We start from the raw sequence: 15,796 nt of genomic DNA, 5'->3' as shown, positions 1-15,796 counted from the left end.
CCTGGAAATATATGACGTCAAGGTCAAGGAGTGGGACCCAATTCTAATTTATCTGTGTTCGAATCGCCTACCGGAAACAACGCTCGTATTATGGGAACAATCCTTAGCGGACAAATCGGCTCTACCGAACTGGAGTCAAATGGATACATTTCTGACGCAACGATACAGGACCCTGGAGTCTATACTGGGTGTGAAAGGTGCTCCTTCATCATCGTCGACGACCCTTTCACATAAAGCATCTGCTCAATCGGGAGCCCAAAAGAAAGTAGCGCTTGCTACCAATGTTTCTCATTCAAACTGCGTATTATGTCCTAAACAACAACATCCCTTACATGTATGTACAAAATTTTTAGCTCTTCCAGTAAATTATAGGTTTTCGGCAATTAAAAAGCACAACTGCTGTTTGAATTTTTTGATAAAAGGCCACTCAATGAAAGACTGCAAGAGCCAGTTCGCGTACTCTAAGTGCAAAAGTAGACATCATACTCTACTCCAAAGAGTGCCCTCTAACACCCAACCTTCAAAAGACTCCACAAACGCAACTACTTCACAAGCCTTTCACACTAATATACAGTCCCCTTCTTCGCATAGTAGTGCAACATCGAATGAAGAAAATTTGAAATCGTCGAATTTATCTTCAGCTCTACTAGGAAATGCGATGGTTCATATTTTCCACTTAGGGTCAACATATGTCGCTCGAGCTTTAATTGATTCAGCTGCCGAAGCATCGTTCATCTCGGAGCGACTTCGGAAACTTTTAAAGCTGCCATGCTCAAAAACCAACGCGGTTATTTCGGGACTTAATAAAACAGTTGCAACAATACCTTGAAGGGTTGCTCGTTCGTTTTGGGCTCACCATGTGACCCAAATATTTTCATAGATGCCAATGCTTTCGTTTTACCAAAAATCACTGGCAAACTACCTTCAACCTCAATAGATGAATCGATACTAGATCAACTGCCTAAAGTACCTTTAACATATTCTAATTTTCTTCAAAGCGGTCCGATAGATGTTTTGATAGGAGGGGATTTATATCCCAAAGTAATGTTAGGTGGCGTAAAGCACAGTGTAAATAACAATTTCCTGTCCCAAGAGACCGTGTTCGGGTGGATCATCACTGGAACATCTTCCACTGCACAGGTTTCTTGCTTTGCTACCAAAGTCTCAATCCGGGAGGACATCTCGTTAGATTGTCAACTGCAACTGGACGAAGTTCCTAAAAGAAATCTTCAGTCTGCAGAGGACTCGTTTTGCGAAGAACTGTACTCGAAGGCGACTATACGAAACCCCGATGGTAGATATGTCGTGTCGTTGCCGTTTAAAATTTTTTATACCACGGATTTAAAATTAGCTGCATCTCGGCCAATCGCGCTGCAGCAATTTTATCGCAACGAAGCAAGATTGTTAAAAGCCCCTTCGTTAAAAGAAGAATATGACAATGTCGTGAAGAAATACCTTGAATTAGGACATATAGAGCGAATAGAAGCTCCAAATTTTGAACATTCACCTAGCCACTTTCACTTCCAACATCACGCGCTTCTGAAACCTGAAAGTACTTCGACGAAGTTGAGAGTAGTTTTTAACACGTCATGTAACTCTTCGAATGGCGTCGCGTTAAATGATATTCTTCCTGTAGGCCCGGCTCTGCAATCGGATTTAACTCTTATAATTCGGTGGCGGCTGTACAAGTTCGTTCTAAGTAGCGACATACAGAAAATGTATCGTCAAATTCTGGTCAAACCTGAACACATACCTTATCAGAGGATTTTTTTTAGGGATGACCCGCAAGGTAGCATACAAGACTGTCAACTTAAAACAGTCACTTTCGGGATAAATTGCGCGCCATACTTGGCAATTAGAACACTTATTCAATTAGCTCAAGACTGTCAGGATTCACATCCATTAGCAGCTCAAATTCTCCGGAACTCCATGTACGTAGATGATGTCTTAACAGGATTCCACGATATAGGCACAGCCTTACAAGCGCGAGATGAACTTATCGAATCATTATACAGCGCTGGCTTTTCCTTGAGGAAATGGTCCTCAAACTCTAAAAATATTTTTAAAAATCTCCCACAAGACCACCTCCTAGACATAGATTTCTTGGAACTAGACGAAACAAGCACTACAAAAGCATTAGGAATTCGATGGAACGCTAAATCAGATCGATTCTTCTTTAAAGTTCAGGTCCCCTCGTTGCAGGACACGTATACGAAACGCGAAGCATTGTCTCTGATAGCGAATCGTTTTGACCCAGCATATTGGCTAGCACCAATCGTGGTTATGCAGCAAATATGGTCTGATGGTACTCCCTGGGATAAGCCCTTATCTCCTCAAACTCTTTCCAAATGAAAAGCATTTTTAGAAAATTACCAACATGTAGAGGAAATCGAAATTCCCCGATGGGTGTATTATTCTGAGGAATCACCCTTCCAAGTTCATGCCTTTTGCGATGCCTCGGAAAAGGCATACGCGGGGGCGATATATTTCAGAGTAGAAAACCAGGGAATCACGTCTTCCAATCTCTTTTTGGCCAAAACGAAAGTCGAACCAATCAAGACCATTTCACTTCCCCGTTTAGAGCTGTGTGGTGCTGTTTTGTTGGTCGATATGCTTCAATCACCTCTAAAAGAACTTCCATTCAAAGTAGAAAATATATACTGCTGGACAGATTCTACCATCGTTCTCGCGTGGTTAAGAAAGAGGCCATGCTTTGTCTGTATACCTTTGTATTTATCCTTTTAAATACACTTTTATCACTATTCTAATTCGTTCGTTTTTATTTCTTTTGGTACCAAATCTGCTGTGACCCCGCTGATTGAGCAGGGACCAAATGATCGGGCGGGGATCGAACGAAGAAAATGCCGGTACTAACTGACGGCAGATTTGGTACCAAAAGAAATAAAAACGAAAGAATTAGAATAGTGATAAAAGTGTATTTAAAAGGATAAATACAAAGGTATACAAGCAAAGTAAGTATAAAGATTTATAGGTACAATAGAAAGTTAATCACGATAGAAAAATTTATAGCTTACCTGTAAGAACCGATGATGGCTGGATGCGATTCCGATGATAGTTACCAAAAGACTCATCGTTCCAGCCAATCATTAGTTACTTCTTTCCTAGTATGCAAGTGATCACCGATGATTTCCCAATGACAGAGTTGCTTTGTAGGGAACTGATGAATTGGGAGAACACCAGCGATTCCCAACCATTGCACGCCTTTTGGCTTCAACATTGCCGCCGGCCTTGCAATACTGAGGAATTGCACCTACTAAAGGGAAGCTCTTTAAGGTGGTAACATGAAAGAAGGTATTATTTACATGAATTCAACTATAAGAATGTACTAGTCTCTATCCTAGCATGCGTGCAATAATAATCAATTGCTGGGCTTTTTCAATGTGTTTTAATTCATAATTCGTTATAAATTCATAATTGCAGCCCCGTAGGGGTTATAATGTAACGGCAACTTACTTATATGATTAATTACCCAGATAGGATAATTCATGTATTAAGTTCAATTCAATTTAATACTTAGACTGACTTAATAAAAATTACAACATGCTAAACGGTACCCAATAGGGGGTCGCTGTGGCCGAAAGGACACCCGGGCCGGATAGGACCCACGCGAACGCGGAAGGCGCGAAACGGTACCAATTAAGGGGTCGCTGTGCCTTAAAGTACACATGGACCGGAAAGGACCTATCCGAACACGGAATTTTGGGCTGTCGGATAGCCTGAATTAAAAGAGATGATAAACGCTAAAGGTTAGTTTGGTAAAACAACTAACTTTACAATGGGGTGGGTTATCATTCCCTTTTGGGTGCGAATGTCGGCCACTAGAACTCTTTTATCAGTTCCATGGTATATATTGGTAACCCTGCCCAAACGCCATTCATTAGGTGGAAGATTTTCATGGCGAACTACAACTAGGTCATCGATGGCAATATCTTTTAGAGGGGACTTCCACATATGACGTTTGTGAAGTTCCTTTAAATACATTATCAAGGACTGATAAATTTAAAAAATTCGATATGTGGTTTAACTTTTGCCGTGAAATGGACATTTGGCAACATTTTGGAAAATGGGCGTGGCATCGCCCATGTTTTGAAAAAGAAAACTGAAACTTTTTTAGGCCCTATTTTTGTTGTTATATCAATTTTTGTTGTTATATCGGCGTCTTGACTTGTAAGACCGCGGGTTCGAATCAATTATAATACATTTTTTTAACTTATTATTGTTATGATAAATTTGTTTTAAGTGAAAAAATTTAGACAACCGCCAAATCTCGTTGTATAGATCCATTTCGGGAGCTGTCAAATTCCTTTATCGGCAACGTTTAGGCGCCGCTGCTATAACCATTTAGCTATCACAGCTGTTTTTCTTTATTGTTTCTACTTCTATCCTGTTTCTTGCCAATGGAATTTCACAACGCTGCGGCATCTGTTGCAGAAACGAAGTGAAAACTGGACTTGTTTTATGGCAATGATGCCACAGTGTCATATTCATTAACACTTTTTCCCCGTGCTCTGGGATGTACTAACAGGCCCTTAAAGATTTCGTGTTGAAATTCAGCATGAAAATTATTTACACTTTATTAAAATTATTAAGAAAATTTGGCGACCTCGCCTACTTTTAAAGAAGACGATTTCGAAATTTCGAAAAATTTTAAAAATGCTATAATACTGTAACGAATTTTGGGGAAATCCTGAATATTATGCACCTTCTGCTAACGTTCGAATTGCTCAACTGTTGAATAAATCACTCACAATATTCAGTATTACAAACTGGTCTTTATTTAGATTACTTTGAGAGTAGTACTTCACAATTGTACTTCACAACCAATAGCGTGTTTAAATCAAGACTGATTCGTCAATCCTCAGCTTGCGCTGCTTTTATACTCTCTGTTGCCACGTCAGTATATTTCTCCAAAAGTCTAGATCTTTCACCTTCTAGAATCTCCTTCTTGGTTACCAGCGATATACATGAATATTTGTAGTTTATGCGTTTCTCATAGTCATATGCGTGTGTATGTGTGAGTAACTACTTCGGCTGATGACTACATGTATGCGTGTGTGAGACATCTCTTCGTCGCCTTCTATGTATGTGTATAAATGATGATTTGTGTGTTCATGTACACCAGTTTGGCTCGCTTTAATGTTTTTGTTGTTGCGTGATTATTTACTAACAGCCTGAATATGTCAACATTCGCCACAATACATTACCAAATACCGATAAAGTAATGAAATTTTTTAGATGGTTGACTTTACTGCAAAATATTGAAATTTTGGAAAATAAGCGTGGCAAATCAAATGTCATTTAAGATGTCGAGTTTAAATTCGGCACGGAGGTTGGCTTTGTGTAATTGGCCAAATCGGTTGGCGACCACGAACATTTAAATTTTTTATTGACACCTAATGGTAACAAAAAAACTCAACACTTTTGCGGTGATATTTGACCTTAAAAATTTAAAAAACTTCGAAAATAGGCGTGTTCACTTTTTATCCAATCTCTCTATATTCAAACTCAAAATATATTTTATGGAAATCGGATAATAACAACGTCTATGTTTTCGATGTCGAAAGCTTCGAAAAATGGAAAAAGGGGAAAATGAATTAGCAAACACTGGCAAAGTTAGGAAATTTGGCGAATGAGTATCTGTAAGACGAAAGCATTAATTTCAGTTGAATTTGGAAAATGGGCACCACCAACATTTCGAAGAAACTAGTTTTAAAGATTTGGTAAGAATATTGTTTCAATGACAAACGCATTCTATTGCACTAAAAAGTTCTTACATTTATGCAGCATATACTCCAGCATATTACATTTTTGTTCATTAGGGTGAACTTAAGGTTTTTAAGCCCCTCTATCCAGGAAATTGTAAAGTAATGCATATCACTGAATAGCGTTGGCATAGTTTTGAAACGTTTTAATTCTGACCTAATTTTGGTCGTCACAAAAATTTCACGCATCTGTGTATTTTAGTTTATCTGCTTTTATGATCATTAGGGTAGGCCTTGCAAATAAAAAAATCAATTTTTTCAGTCTCGTTCCTTCAAATGGCAACACCAAGGTCAGAAATCTCGCATAAATATTTTGATCCCGATTGGAAACCATTAAAGCGTGTTGTACAGAAGCCCAAGCACAGGTTACCTTATGAAGACTCATGTATGAGTGTATTAAAATTTGAACTATAACCACTGTGCGATAACCCTTCATCTTTTCCAATCCGAATCAAAATTTATATGTGATACCGCTAAGGTTGGTATTGCCGTTTGTAAGGGAGAGACTAGAGAAAGCTCTTTATTTGACTTATAAGAACCTCTCTAATTCATATTTTTAAATATAGTGCGGCAGATATTTTCTAGGTTCCAAAACAAAATAATATGGCAACTCATGGAAGCTCGCAAACCCTCCGCAAAGAAAGTTTAATATTGCTTTGACATTATCTTAAGTAATTGAAAGATTTTTTACGAACGGCCTGATATTTAATAGATAACGACCAAGATACTAAGCAAAACGTACATTAGGTTAGACCAAAGAAAGTTGTTTTTCAGGATATAGAAAAAGTTTGCTTGCCTAAATTGGAATGATAAGAAGTGTCTGGTATCGATTTTCTTCTTTCTATATCTATACTAATTATATAAAAATGCTTATATGGGAATTGTTTGGAACGGGTAATCTCAAACCACGGCTACCAAACCGATTTTTATGAATTTTTTTTAAAGAAAGTAATGGCGCAAATAAACACGCCGCGCTTTTTATTTTTTCCATTTTCAGAAACTAAAGCCCTTTATTTTTAGGATAAAGTTGATGAAAACCCCACACGGTGACGAACTGGACTGTTTAAGGACTTTGATTTCACTTTACATTTTGACTTGATGACATTGGGCTGGTAGGTGCGGTATTCTGCCACTTTAGTAGGTCGGGGTGAAACCCTACCAAAATGGCTGGTAGGCTAATGCTGCACCTGCCCACGTCCCGTTAAAACCGTGGCGGGCCTCAAGGTACGTTCCGGCTCCGTCGCCGTTAAGTTGGTGGTGTAGGTGCGGTTGAAGATTTTCCCGCTTCGCGTCCGGTCTGGCTCTGAACGCATTACTCATAAGGTAATGCGTCAACCCTCGCGTGGCCTCCCTGCGTAGCATAGATAACCACGAGATCGTTAAAGGGCGACTACACAATCGGCTCCGGATAGCGGCCTTGAGGGGGGACTTTTTTAGAATGGACAATACTAATACGAATCCGCCAAGGATGGGGTGCGGAAGAAGAGCGCTTTTGATGGAAATCCGTCAAATCAATCTTCAGCACTCTAAGGCGGCTTCCGCAAATTTGTTGCTCTGCCTTGAAAAAGGCGGAGTGGATATAGTCCTTGTCCAGGAGCCGTGGCTGAGTAGTAACGGCAGTAAGATTCCTGGATTAAGGACTGGAAAATTCAACACCTTGGTGCATGCGGAGGCAAGTAGGCCTAGATCCTGTGTGCTTGTTAAAAAAGAGATTAAAGCTTTTATTCTCTCTAATTTCAGCAATGCTGACGTAACCACGGTCTGCCTCGAGCGAGGAAGTAATGAAATGTGGGTGGTCTCAGCGTACATGCCCCACGGGGACGTAGTGGGACCACCACCTGCGATACTGGGTGAAATCACCGCTGAAGCAAGGCGGAGAGGTGTTGGCGTGATCATCGGTGCCGATGCAAATGCCCATCATAGCATTTGGGGAAGCTCGGATACCAACACTAGAGGTGAGTCTTTATTTACTTTTATTGTAGATGAGGGACTTTGTATATGTAATAGGGGGAATGACCCGACTTTTATTACTGCGTTAAGGGAGGAGGTCCTGGACCTCACCCTGGTTAGTAGAGAACTGGAAGGTCGGATATCTGGATGGAGGGTTCTCAACGAGCACTCCTTCTCTGATCACCGATATATTCAGTTCTCAGTGAACGAAGAACGTCCCGGTAAAATATCTTTTAGGAACCCTAAAAGTACTAACTGGGACTTGTATTGTAGGAAGCTGGGAGAGCTACTGCCTGCGGTGCCTATCATTAGTTCGGGCCTGTCCGAATCTGAGATAGACGTTCTGGTGGAAAACTTCACCTCGGCAATCAATAGCGCCTTTCAGCTGTCCTGCCCATTGAAAACTTACAGGGGGAAGGGCAAGCCGCCCTGGTGGTCGGATTCTCTTGACGACCTAAGAGCGTCCAGTCGGCGGCTCTTCAACAGAGCCAGGAGGAGTAAATTACCCTCGGACTGGGAGCTCTATAAGGTGAGTCTGGGGATTTATAAATATGAAATAAGGATAGCCAAGCGAGATGCATGGCGAAGCTTCTGCGAAAACGTAGAAGGCTGCAATGAATCCGCGAGATTTAGAAAAATACTCTCTAGGAACCCCGCTCCTCTGGGGTATCTGAGAGATGATGGTGGGGACTGGTCGATGAGTAGCGAGGAGTCCCTAAGGCTTTTACTGGACAATCATTTTCCCGATGTCCGAGTTGCGCAGGGATCTTCGCCTGCATGGTCGGCGGTCGTTGGCCATGCAGAAGTGCCTGCCATTCCAATACGGGAAAGTCAGATAACCTGGGCTATAGGGTCGTTCAAGCCCTATAAGTCTCCGGGCCCGGATGGAATCATTCCTGCGCAGCTTCAAAGGTCTTTGGGGATTTCCTGCCGCTGGTTGGCCATCATATATATACTAACTGCCTCAGGCTTAACTATATCCCGAAGTCTTGGCACACGGTTAGGGTTATTTTCATTCCGAAGGCCGGCAGAAGCTCTCATGTATCACCTAAGGATTTCAGGCCAATCAGTCTCTCGTCGTTTCTTCTTAAGACGTTTGAGCGGTTGATTGACCTGTACCTACGGGAAAGGATACCTCGGGGGTTACTGTCGGCTTCACAACATGCGTACTGCAAGGGCAGATCAACGGAAACGGCTCTCCATTCGATTGTAAAGCAAATAGAGGGGTCCCTAGAACACAAAGAGTATGCTCTGGGTGCCTTTCTAGACATCGAGGGAGCTTTTAACAATGTCTTACCGGGGTCAATCGAAAGAGCTCTGGTGGGTTTAGGAGTCGAGGCGGCTCTGGTTGAATTTATTAGCAAACTTCTATGCGGCAGAATTGTCGCAGCGGAGTGGGGAGGGGCCATAATTAAGAGGAAGGTGTGCAGGGGCACGCCACAGGGGGGTGTCCTATCTCCTCTCCTCTGGGTTGTGGTAGTCAACGAGCTTCTTGTGGAGCTGGAAGCCAATGGTTGTCGGGTGGTTGCCTATGCAGATGACCTCGCTATCCTAGTCAGAGGCAAATTTCTGGGCGCCCTGCGCGATGTTCTTCAGGGCTACCTGGATACTGTGGCTAGGTGGGCTGAATCATGTGGATTGGCGGTCAACCCGGGAAAAACGGAATTGGTCCTTTTCACAAGAAGATATAAGGTGCCCGATTTCAGAACTCCCTCGATTGCAGGGGTACCGTTGGTACTTTCTGATAGGGTTAAATATTTGGGGATTGTTTTGGACAAGAAACTGTCCTGGAGACCCAATGCGGAAGATCGGGCCAGGAAGGCCGCCATTGCCTTGTACTGCTGCAGAGGAGCTATCGGAAAGAGATGGGGACTCTCGCCAAGAATAGTACACTGGCTTTATGAGATGGTGGTCAAACCGATTCTGCTATATGGGGTGCTGGTCTGGTGGAAAGCACTGGACACGGCGAGCACCTCCAAAATGTTAGTGTCAGTGCAACGGACGGCGCTGATCGGTATCAGTGGCGCTCTCAGAACAACGCCTACCTTGGCACTGAACGTCATGCTGAACATATACCCAGTAGATATTGCGGGAAAGGCGGCCGCGGCAAGGTCGTTGGTCAGGCTTCGTGATATGGGATATAGACTTTCTGACCGCGGACACTCTAGCCTTCTTACCAGTTTCGACTTCATCCCGGACAGAACGGACTACTGTATGCCGATAACAGCTCCCTATACAACCTTCACCCCAGTTATTCCAGAGAGAGAGGATTGGGGAAGAGGAATTATCTGGGGCATGGGACCGGTTAACTTGTTCACGGATGGGTCAAAGCTGGATGGAAAGGTTGGTGGGGGGGTCTTTTGTCAAGAGCTAAATTTAAGCCGCAAGTTTAAGTTGGCTGATCACTGCAGTGTATTCCAAGCGGAAATTGCTGCGATTAAGGATGCGGTGGATGGAATGCTATCCAGTGCTACCACGGTTAGGGAATTTAACATCTACTCTGATAGCCAATCGGCTATCAAGGCCTTGAGCTCAACTACAGTGCGATCGAGGGTGGTCTGGGAGTGCCTGACCTCGCTTGCGATTGCATCGAATTATTTTACAATTAAGATTATCTGGGTCCCGGGCCATAGTGATATCCCGGGTAACTGTCAAGCGGATCTCTTAGCCCGCATCGGTACAACTGAACCGGATGAAGATGGCTGTAGGGACTTCGGGATCCCGCTGGCCACCTGTGGATTGCTCCTCCATAGCTGGGCCTCGAATCAGCTCAGCAAACGTTGGGCGGATACCACGTCTTGCAGGGTAGCAAGATCTTTCTGGCCGAAAGTGGATGGCAGGAGGTCTGCTGAAATAATTGGGTTCACTAAGGCTCACCTATCAATGGTCATTGGGGTTTTGACAGGGCACTGTCCCATGGGTATCCATGCGGTACGTCTCAATATACTGGAAACTCCATCCTGCTGCAGCTGTATGGAGGATGATGAGGTGGAATCACCAAATCACTTTATGCTTGATTGTCCAGCTTTTGCCAGAATTAGGCGAAAGTACTTCGGTCGCGACTCACTTGGATCTCCCGAGGATATATCCAAAGTTGAGATCGGTATCATTCGGAGCTTTATCGTTGCTACCCAACGATTCTCTAAGTAGCTGGATCTAGGTCACCGTTATTTTTGGTGTATTTGGTATCACAACGGACCTTCGTGTTGTCCAAGTGAGCTATCCTTATCAGGGAAGCTACCACCTAACCTATCCTATCCTATCCTGATGAAAACCCCCAAATAATGCAAGCATGACACTTTTGGATGACCAAACCCAAGCTACAGCGGGCCAACAAAAACAACATTGTGTTTGTGAAGAGATACATACATATACTCATAGCCAAAGAGAGTGCGTCATTTCGCTCTTGGCAAATGCACGAGTTTTTATACCTTTCATGAACATGAAATGATATATTAACTTTGGTCCGATGTTTGTAACGTTGAGAAATATAGAAGATAGACTCACTATTAAGTATACCGAATTGATCAGGGCGACGAACTGAGCTGATATAGCCATGTCCGTCTGTCGGTCCGTCTGTCTGTTTGAACGCAAACTAGTCCCTCAAATTTTGAGATATCTCAATGAAATTTGGCACAAGCACGTATTTTTGTATTATATTAGACATTTGTCGGATCGGGTAGGATCGGACAACTATAACATATATCTCCCATACAACCGATCGTTCAGATAACACGATTTTGGTCATTCCTGCCGCAATTTAGAAAGTATAAACCGTGAAATTCGGTGATATATATTCTAATATATTATAGAAGATATCCTGAAAAAATCACTTTAATCAGAGCTATATATAGTTATATCCCATTCAACCGATCGTTCAGATAGAAAGATTTTTGGCCATTTCTCCCTTAATTTAGAAAGTATAAACGTGAAACTCGGTGATATATATTCTAATATATCATAGAAGATATTCTGAAAAATCACTTTGATCGGAGGTATATATAGTATATATCCCATACAACCGATCGTTCAAATAGAAATATTTGGAGATATTTATTCTAATCCGTGAAACGTTTTTATATTGGAAATTAAGGGAGAAATGGCTAAAAATATTTCTATCTGAACGATCGGTTGTATGGGATATATACTATATATACCTCCGATCAAATTGATTTTTGAGAAAATCTTCTATGATATATTAGAATATATATCACCGAGTTTCACCAATATAAAAACGTTAAACACAGTGATATTTATTCTAATGTATCATAGAAGATTTCATGAAAAAATCATTTCGATCGGAGCTAATATAATATATATCCATATAACCGATCGTTCAGATGGAAAGATTTTTGGCCATTTCTCCCTTAATTTCCAATATAATAACGTTAAATTTGGAGATATTAATTCTAATCCCTTAATTTCCAATATAAAAACGTTAAACATGATTTCATGAAAAAATCATTTCGATCGGAGCTAATATAATATATATCCATATAACCTATCGTTCAGATGGAAAGATTTTTGGCCATTTCTCCCTTAATTTCCAATATAAAAACGTTAAATTTGGAGATATTTATTCTATATATCATAGAAGATTTCCTGAAAAACCCACTTTAATCGGAGCTATGTGTATATAGTATATACCTACATATACCATACAACCGATCGTTCAAATAGAAAGATTTTTGGCCATTTCTCCCATAGTTTCCAATATAAAAAGGTGAAACTTGGTGATATATATTCTAATATATCATAGAAGATTTCCTGTAAAAATCATTTCGATCGGAGCTATATATAATATATACCCCATACAACCGATCGTTCAGATAAGGGGGTTTTTTGCCATTTTTTATATTTATCTTAAAATCGTTTAGGTATGTACACCTGTTCACTATATATTTCATATCTTATACAGCGCATTATTTGGAGATTACGAAAGGGATAAGATTATTGCTCAGCCCCATTCATGAAAGGTATGAAGTCTTCGGCACAGCCGAAAACAGTCCCGTCCTTACTTGTTTACTTTGTTATTTGTTTGCGACAACCACTGAAAATCAAAACAGTCAATTCCGTACAAAGCAACACATATGTACTATGTATGTAGTAAAGTTGATAAGAAACACACATTATATACAAATCCAAAATGTGATTTGCTTTGATATTGTTTTGTTACAAGAGAGTTAAAATGAAAGGTTGCGAGCATTGAACAAAGGCAAAGGGCGATTGGTCTGAAGTCAGCATTTAACTACAGACCACATCTGAATTATATGGAAAATTCGGGTTTACCACATTATCCCCAAAATAAAAATCCCCAAAATAAAAATCCCCAAAATCAAAATCCCCAAACTCATAATCTGAAATCCAAATGACTATGTTTGATCGACTATAATCATATGTTCCTGATGATGGCTTTAGAATAAAATCGAAATATCGACGAATATATTGTTACGATATTACACATCAATAATTCAATCATTATGTATCTACATAAACGAATCAACAATTGCGTCTACACATATGTACCTATACGAGCAGTGGAGAACCAATGCACAAACACATGCATATATCTTATCTGAGTTGTCACAAGAGAGGGCAATAATTTGTGCAAGTATTACTCAAATGAGAAGTTATAAAAGTAGTTGTGGCTGGCGATTTTGTAGCTGAAACTAACTAGTAAGTTCTGGAATGGAAAAGCCTGGAAGTATGCAATGAGAAATCAAAAAGTAAAAAAGGCGTGACAGTAGAGGCGAAGGGAGAGTTTAATTTAAGCTATCAATCAGTCAGTTTGGTTATTAAGCCAGTGAGTTGCAAAGTATAAGTGTTATTGAGAAGTACTTTAATAAAGACCATTTTTCCATTATTCAATATTGGAGTTATTTATTCAACAGTTTAGTGATTCGAACTTAGCAGAAGGGCAAATAAGAGGATTTGCAAGTAAAATCGTTACAATTGGTGTCAGAAGAGGAATTGTTGAATAAATTCCGAAGACTTCGAATACAACTTGGACATGCCAAAGTTAAGTGAATTGAAGATCCAGCAACTGAAGAAGGAGTTGGAGAGCCGTAGATTGAAAACAATTAGAAGGATTTGACGTGCAAGAGTATGACTTTCACCATGACGGCGAGGAAACAACAAAAATGGAAGAAACACCGCAGACAGTTACGAGCACAGACTTGAACATGATCGCCCAGTTATTTCAGCAAGCAATACGAAGGTGAAAACACCATCCTTTGACGGTTCTGTTCCTTTCCAGGTCTTTAAGCTACAGTTTGAGAAGACCGTAGCAGTGAACAACTGGAATGTGGAAGACAAAGTTGCCGCACTCTTCGTAGCATTGAAAGGACCAGCTGCCGAGATCTTACAGACTATTCCAGAGTACGAACGGAACAGTTATGACGCATTGATGGCTGCTGTAGAACGAAGGTATGGAACTGAGCATAGGAGACAGATATACCAAATGGAGTTGCTGAACCGCTTCCAGAGGCCTGGTGAAACCTTGCAAGAGTTTGATTCGGATATTGAAAGGCTAGTACATTTAGCGAATGCGGACGCACCCGTGGAATACACTGAAAGGGTAAAGATTCAGAGCTTTATAAATGGCATACGGGACGTCGAAACAAAGCGAGCTACATATGCAAACCCAAAACCCACATTCGCAGAAACGGTATCCCATGCGCTGACTCAGGAAACAGCGTCACTTTTGAGTAAGCCCACATTCAAAGCAGGCCGTGTGGAAGTAGAAAGGCCAGAATGGGTAGACGCAATATTGGAGGCGCTGAAAGGATCGCAAAAGCGGAGTGGAAAAGTTATCAAATGCTTCAAATGCGGGAAGTCCGGTCACATTGCACGTCATTGCGATCTTGGTCCTAATAGTTCCTACAATGTGGGTGGCCGTAAACGCAAAGCTGGAGGAGATGAGCAAGAGCGAATAAGAGGTAGAGATCGAGAGCTAGATCCAGCTATTGAATGCCCTGTGATATCTGTGTTGCAATTGGTAGAAAATCGAGCAGTCTTACCGTCAGAGGGAATGTGGATGGTAAAGAACATGTACTGTCTGTAGATACAGGCGCATCTCATTCCTTGTATCGATCTGACTTGGTCAACAGGAGAATAAAAACGTTACCTGGAGCAAGGTTGCGTACGGTCACTGGCGAGTATAACCAAGTCCGGGGAGAAGTGATCTGTGAAGTCTTAATTGGGAAGGTCATGGTTTTACACAAATTCGTTGTGGCGGAGATCGTTGATGAAGTCATATTGGGAGTGGACTTCTTGGTTGACCATGACATCAAGATCGATATGCAGAAAAGGGTGATGCGTTATAAAAACCAGGATATACCACTTAGCTTCAGTTTGCGGAAAGGATTCAGTAGTAATCGAGTACTCGTGGAGAAGAATCGACAAAAACCACGGAAGTCAAAGGCAAAGATTAATAGGTCGAATGGGCCAAATAAAGCAAAATTAAAAGTACCTGCGAGAGAAACACTGGCATTGAAAAAACCTAAAAGACGCAGGAAAACGAAGCAACGAACATAAAATACAATAGAAAGACATTGTGTTTTATCTTTTCAATAGGCCTTGAGCTCATTATAGACTTCAAAAATATTTACGTATAAGGCTAATATAATTAATCAAAAAACATAATATAAGAAAATACAATGACTGTTTCGCTATGACTTCGTTTGGCGGTAATGAAATTTGAGAAGGTAATTTCGTGCCAACTTTGCATGAACAAGTGTACCATATTATTGGAAGTTTATTACCACCGCCCAACATGGTTGGGTTATAATCCATGCCGACAAACGTCCTGTTAATGAACACCGTGGTCGATATAATGCCCCGACTACAGGCAAGATCGCAGTATTGATAGTTGACGAAAAGGCTGGTCCCCGCCATATTGTGCTACAGTCCCACGATAACACTCTCTATCGTGTGTCAGAAATTCATCCTTCATATGACTCCTTGCAATGCCCTATCATATTTTTAAATGGCGAAGACGGTTACAGCCTAAATATACCGCAAGCTTCCCCAAGCAGTGGGGCACCTAACCCACAAAATATAGT

At 41.2% G+C, this 15,796-nt stretch overlaps 1 protein-coding gene across 4 annotated transcripts in view; it reads right to left on the bottom strand.

Moving 5' to 3' along the window:
* Positions 1-15,796, bottom strand: part of Rbp6 (RNA-binding protein 6) — a 1,756,398-nt gene that overhangs the window by 965,932 nt on the left and 774,670 nt on the right. The window lies entirely within an intron of this gene.

The sequence above is a fragment of the Eurosta solidaginis genome, chromosome 5, assembly GCF_040869045.1.
Source record: "Eurosta solidaginis isolate ZX-2024a chromosome 5, ASM4086904v1, whole genome shotgun sequence".
NCBI lineage: Eukaryota > Metazoa > Arthropoda > Insecta > Diptera > Tephritidae > Eurosta > Eurosta solidaginis.
Note: the sequence above shows the minus strand (reverse complement) of the source record. Positions and strands in the feature narration are given on the sequence as shown.